Source organism: Rattus norvegicus, chromosome 8 (assembly GCF_021556685.1).
Source record: "Rattus norvegicus strain SHRSP/BbbUtx chromosome 8, alternate assembly SHRSP_T2T, whole genome shotgun sequence".
In the NCBI taxonomy this organism is placed as follows: Eukaryota; Metazoa; Chordata; class Mammalia; order Rodentia; family Muridae; genus Rattus; species Rattus norvegicus.
Genome location: NC_141541.1, coordinates 76,150,471 through 76,156,470, shown reverse-complemented (window position 1 = coordinate 76,156,470; position 6,000 = coordinate 76,150,471). Strand labels below are relative to the sequence as shown.

Below are 6,000 nucleotides of genomic sequence, written 5' to 3'. Positions count from 1 at the left end.
GCCTCCTGTGCTACCGTCCCCTCCCCCATCCCATTAGCGTGTCCATTCTTGTCCTTGTCCAGCCCATGCTTAGGCAGTCATGTTGGTGAGATTTTATAGGTGTAACTTCTGTCATTACTAGGAGGCACAATATCATAGCAAACTTCCTGTCCTCTGCTCTAACACTCTCTGTCTTCCGCAGTGATCTTTGAGCCTTAGGTTGTTGTATTGTAAATGTATCCTTGGGATGAGGCTCGCAACTCTGTATTCTGACTGATTGTGGTTTTCTGTAGTGGTCTCCATCTGTTGCAAAAAGAAGTTTCCTTGATACAGGTTGTATACACAGACACACACACAGACTCACACACACACACACACACACACACACAGGTATGTAACAACTATTAGTGGAAAAAGATCTTGAATTAAAAAAAAACAAGGAAGGATATATGGGAGGGTTTAGAAAGAGGAAAAGGATTAACGTAATTATATTATAATCTCAAACAATAAAAGAATTTTAAAGTAAGTACTGTACCCACTAACCTGTGTGAAAATGCCAAGCCTGGTGGCATATACTTATAACCCCAGTGAGAGACCCTGCTTCAAAACCAAAACAAACAAAATCCCAACAACAACAAGCTGGTGTCCACCTGAGGAAGGATAACCAAGGCTAACCTCTGACCTTTCCATGCACATGAACGCACATGGGCACATGTATGCCCCACACACCAACGGACACGTATGAACATCAAAGGAGGAGAGGAGAAAACTTCCGTTGCTGCTCTATCCTCTTTCTTCCTGAGCTGACAGCGCTCCTGCAAACATGGTGAACGTTCCTAAGACCCGCCGGACATTCTGCAAGAAATGTGGGAAGCACCAACCCCACAAGGTGACGCAGTACAAGAAGGGCAAGGGTTCTCTGTATGCCCAGAGAAAGCGGCGTTATGACAGGAAACCTACGGAGGGCAGACTAAGCCCATTTTCTGCAAAAAGGCTAAAACTACAAAGAAGATTGTGCTGAGACTGGAGTGCGTTGAGCCCAACTGCAGATCTAAGAGGATGCTGGGTATTAAGAAATGCAAGCATTTTGAACTAGGAGGTAACAAGAAGAGAAAGGGCCAAGTGATCCAGTTCTAAGCTGATTTTGTTATGAAGACAATAAAATCTAAGCTGATTTTGTTATGAAGACAATAAAATCTAAGCTGATTTTGTTATGAAGACAATAAAATCTTGACCTTTCAAAAAAAAAAAAAAAAAAAAAGGAGGAGAGGAGAAAAGCTGTGCCCACTCTTTCTGAGGCACGCTGCCTTCTGGTATGAACTAATCCATACCAACCAGATCTGAGGCCTCCACCAGATGCACCCACAAGAGATTAACCTGTCAGTGAGGGCAGGGTACCCATGACCTCATCACTTCACGCAGACACCATCTCATAAAGGTTGCGCCACCTCCAAACCTCCACATCGGGATCAAGCTTCGAGCAACGGAATAGTTCGGGAACAGGCCACACATAATACCTAGCAAGAGGCTCCCTTGCGAACCACAGAGGAAAAGAGAACTGGTTTGTTCTTCAGAAGACAAGGCAGGGGACATTTGAAGCCTGGGCTCTGTAGAGAGTGCGTCTGGGAGTCCCCGTTCTGCTTGGCTCTCTGTCTCTCTTTGCAGGCTTCATTAAGACCCTTTTGACTGGGCCAGCCCCAAAACTGGAATCCTGTTAGCTCCAAGAAGCCAGTGAGCACTCTTTCTGGCGATTGGCCATACCTTTTTCATCTCCAGTCAAGCCAAAAGGAGCTCTGCGTCGGACAGGGTACCCACGTGACACCTGGTCTTCGTGGTAACTTCCTGGGAGTGGACTGTTAACATTCCCGCTGGGCAGATGGAGACCATGAGTCTCAGAGGAGACACACGACCCCCCTTAGGTTTACAGATGTCAGTGGCGCAGCCTGGAGGTGCCACTGCTGAATTCCCGGGCATCCCAGAGGTGATCCGGGAACACTTACCCTCCATCACTTCCTACCGCTCTACCGCTGTAGGGAGCAGCAGAGGTCCCTTGCATTTTCCCCTCTGCTAATCAGCTGGAGCCACCTGGGTGCCTGTGAAATATGGGAGTTGCTGCTTTAATGGCTACCCCTCCTGGACTTCATCAGTCAGGGAACACGGTGCTGCTGTGGCCTCCTGCGGCACTGTAACCCCATCTGACTCCTTCCTCACTGCACTAGTGACTCAGACGCTTGTTGTTCTGATAATTCCCCTTTGTGCGCTTTTGTGCAGGCTCTGAGCCTGATTTCCTGTTCATGGGTTGCTCTGATTTTTCCTGCACAGGTATTAGGTGGCTGAGTTTACAGCAAAAGTGGATCTAGAAGTCCCTGCAGTTGGTCTAGTGGTTTTGCTAGTATGATGCTTTCCTTTGATAAGGCAACAGAATAGTGTACTCAGACCCCTGAGGGTTGATGCAATGTGGTGGGAAGATGAGTGGAAGCCTGGAGACCAGCTTCCTCCTTCCTTCTGACCACTCAGGCTTGTGTGGGCGGTTAAGATAGAATCCACATACTGTAAACCCACTCCGGAAAGGGTGCTGTCCAACAGCTTTTAGCAAATTCACAGTGTTCTCCAACTGTAGCTCTTATCTCATTCCAGAACATTTTAATCGCTCTCATAAAGCCCTGCTGTCCCCAAGCGCAGCCCCTCCCTGTGCCTCTTCCTGTGTGCTGATAGCATCTGGGGCTGTTTGTTTCTCCTCACACCTCCTCCCTCCCCACCCCCGCCCCAGTCACCCAGATGTCACTAGCCGGTCACCAGAGATGAACTGGATAAACCCAAGGCCAGGGTCACTGTTATTCCATGGACCGTGATGGTGCCACAAGCTCTCACCTCTGACATTAGAGAAGCCCCATTCTCCTGTCTGATACCCACGGTGAACAGGTATCTGAGCTGTGAGGAGAGGACGGAAAGCTCTAAGTGTGGCCTTCCCCTCAGAGCTGTCGTGGTCTCCGGAACTATTCACACAAGCACCTGGTCTCTCTAGAAAACCTAAGTCAGACTGAATCGCCAGGGGCATGGAAGTTGCCTTGCCAGGACAGAAGCACCTGTGCTTTGGTTGGTCCCATGTTTGCTGCCTTTGTGTGGCCTGTTGAAGGATATGCATTCCCTACTCTAGATTTTCAGGGATGAGACAGATTTCACATGTTGAACCCCCCAAAAGCATAGTGTAAAAGGCACCTCATGTTGGTCTATCCTTCCCTCCTCCCTAAGAAAGGACATTAGCCCTCTAGTCTTGTTGGTGATTGTTCTTTCGAAACATCTTATTATATTTGTGTGTGTGTGTGTGTGTGTGTGTGTGTGTGTGTGTGTGTGTGTGCGCGCATGTATGTTTATAGACATGCGTGGGCATGCCACAGCTAATCTGTGGAAGTCAGAGGCCAACTTGCGTGACATGCTTCTCTCCTCTCACCGTGCAGACCTCAGGCTCACACCCAGGTTAGCGGGCTCCATGCCAAGCACTTTTACACACTGACCTTCCTCGTCAGGTCCTGCTCAGTACTCTTCAGTCATTCATTCCTGTCTGTCCCTCCACTAGGACATGATGTGTCGAAGGCAGCGAGGTGGTCTAGGCTTGTCACTGTAGCACCTCCAGGTCCCGTAACTGCGCCTTAAATGGCGGAGGGGGTGCTGTAAAGTCAGTTGTGGCATCAACGAAGGAGAGAGGGTTCCTAGATAAAGTCGGCTGTCATTCTCCTGTACTCTGGATTGCATTTCCAGCCCCACCCACACTTCCACCCCCCAACCCTCCAGAGGCTGTGCTGAATTCACTGGGCCCAGACGTGTCAGGTTCCTTTACATCTCCTTTCAGCCTGGCTTCTACAGCAGCGGGGTGCTGGGGGAGGAGGTGTCCTCAGTCTCAGATTGGGGCCCTGAGGACCCACTAGAAACAGCTCAGTGTGGGAAACTTCTCAGGGCAATGTCTCTTGTAACAGCATAGAAGCACTGTTTGCCTTAGGGAATATGTTCTGTAGCTGTAGAGGAGGCCCCTGCTGCTTCTCTGAGTAGAGAAGACAGAGTCCACAATGTTTTGTTCAAACATACACTGCATATCTATTAGTGATCCTCTAAGTGTGTGTATGGTGTGTGTGTGTGTGTGTGTGTGTGTGTGTGTGTGTGTGTGAGAGAGAGAGAGAGAGAGAGAGAGAGATTGTAGTTGTCTTTATATAAGTACATACTATGAACATCACACAATGAAGAAATTCATTTTTTAGAATGTGTCCCCATTGTTAAGCCACACACAGCTGGCTTAGTACTCAGAAATGAATTACCCATACCAGAAAAGAAAGGCTTTGAATGGCGACACAGGGCTCTCTGTTCTGGGAGGCTGTTTCTTAAAGAAACATCACCAACTAAAGCTGGGGAAATGGCTCACTGGTTAAGAGCATCCAGAGAACACTGGTTCAATTCCCAGCACCCACACAGTGTCTCACAATCATCTATATACAATTCAAACTTTGGGGGATCTGACTTCCTCTTCTGGGCTTTAAGGGCACTAGGCATGTATGCAACACACTTACATACACATGCAGGCAAAACATTCATACACCATACACATAAGATAAGAAATAAGTAAAAATTTAGGGAACAGAGATGGTCCAACTATTAAGACCATTCATCTCTCTTCTAGAAGATCCGCATTTGGTCTCCAGCAACTGCATGGTTGCTCACAACTGTCTGTAACTTCGGTTCCTAGGGATTTTCTACCCTCTTCTGGCCGCTGTGGGAACTGCATGCATGTTGTGCATAAACATACATTGACACCAAACATTCATACACAATAAAATAAAATAGACCATGTATAATATCTTGCTTGAAGAAGTTTTTGACAAAAGAAGCAATATCTATCATTTGTAAGTTTTCTTGTTCTAAAGAAAGCAGTTATGTTCTGTAGATAAAAATTATGTAAATAAAAGTTATTTTATACCATTAAAATAAATAAATAAATACATTTACCTTGAAAAATAAAAAAATGATTTTCCCTAGTTAATACAAAGTGGTCAGCCCAAAATCATATGCACATAAGCAACACTGAACATACTTAGCAAACTGTGTTTACATATTTATTTATTCATATATGTGTGTATATAATGATAATCAAAGAAAAAGAGACCATAAATTTGAGATGGAGTGAGAGGGTCCATGGGAGGGTCTGGAGATAGAAAAGGGAAGTCAAGAAATGGTATAATTATATTTGATAAAAAAATTAAGGGCTGTCCCACCATTCTCCAAAGGGTCTCTAAGCTGATGTCCTGCTCAGAATGTCTGTGAATCTCAGCCACTCTCCATTAACACCACACGGTATCTGATGATGCTTCATGATACTATCAGCTGCAGTCATGGGCACTTATAGTCACCACTGGATAAAATGGCATTTGTTTCGGCCACACTTACTTAAAATACAAAGGCTGTCATGGAGAATCCTGAGCTCAGTCCTGAATTTCCTTTTAATGGCTCTTGATGGAGAATTAAGGCAATTTATAACAAGCCTCATAAACAGCTGGAACCCTAGTCTCTTAGCATCTGCAATCACCAAGGTGATCCAAAGTCACAATGAGAAATCGAGGGCTATGTATAAAACTGGGTCAGGATCTCGTAATGGTATTGATTCAGCAGAGAATCTAGGTCAGCAATATTTTGTTGTGACCTACATTGAGGCAGAGCCTTTTATTACACATGGAGCTTGGGGCAATGGTGATTTTTCTGGCTTCTACGTGAACATTTTTCCCTTCCTCTCTGCCAAAGGACCAAAACGCACCTTTATAATTTGGTCTACCAACTTTAAGCATAACAGGTTGGACGACCTACTTGGCCCTGGGTTTCACTGGCTGCTGCTCACCCAAGCACAGCTGAGTAGGGTCAATCCATAGCCTTTCAAGATAGAGTCTCTTTATTCTCCGCCTTTCCTTAAACAGAGAACAATAGGGTGTATTTAGTACCTGAAGAATGGGGCTCCGCAAACTTGACCTGAGGGCTATGACG

General features: G+C 46.0%; 1 pseudogene; it reads left to right on the top strand.

Annotated features, from left to right (window-relative positions):
* The first annotated feature begins 787 nt into the window (after window positions 1-787).
* On the top strand, window positions 788-1,144 carry LOC148004221 (large ribosomal subunit protein eL42-like; annotated as a pseudogene).
* Window positions 1,145-6,000: the final 4,856 nt, after the last annotated feature.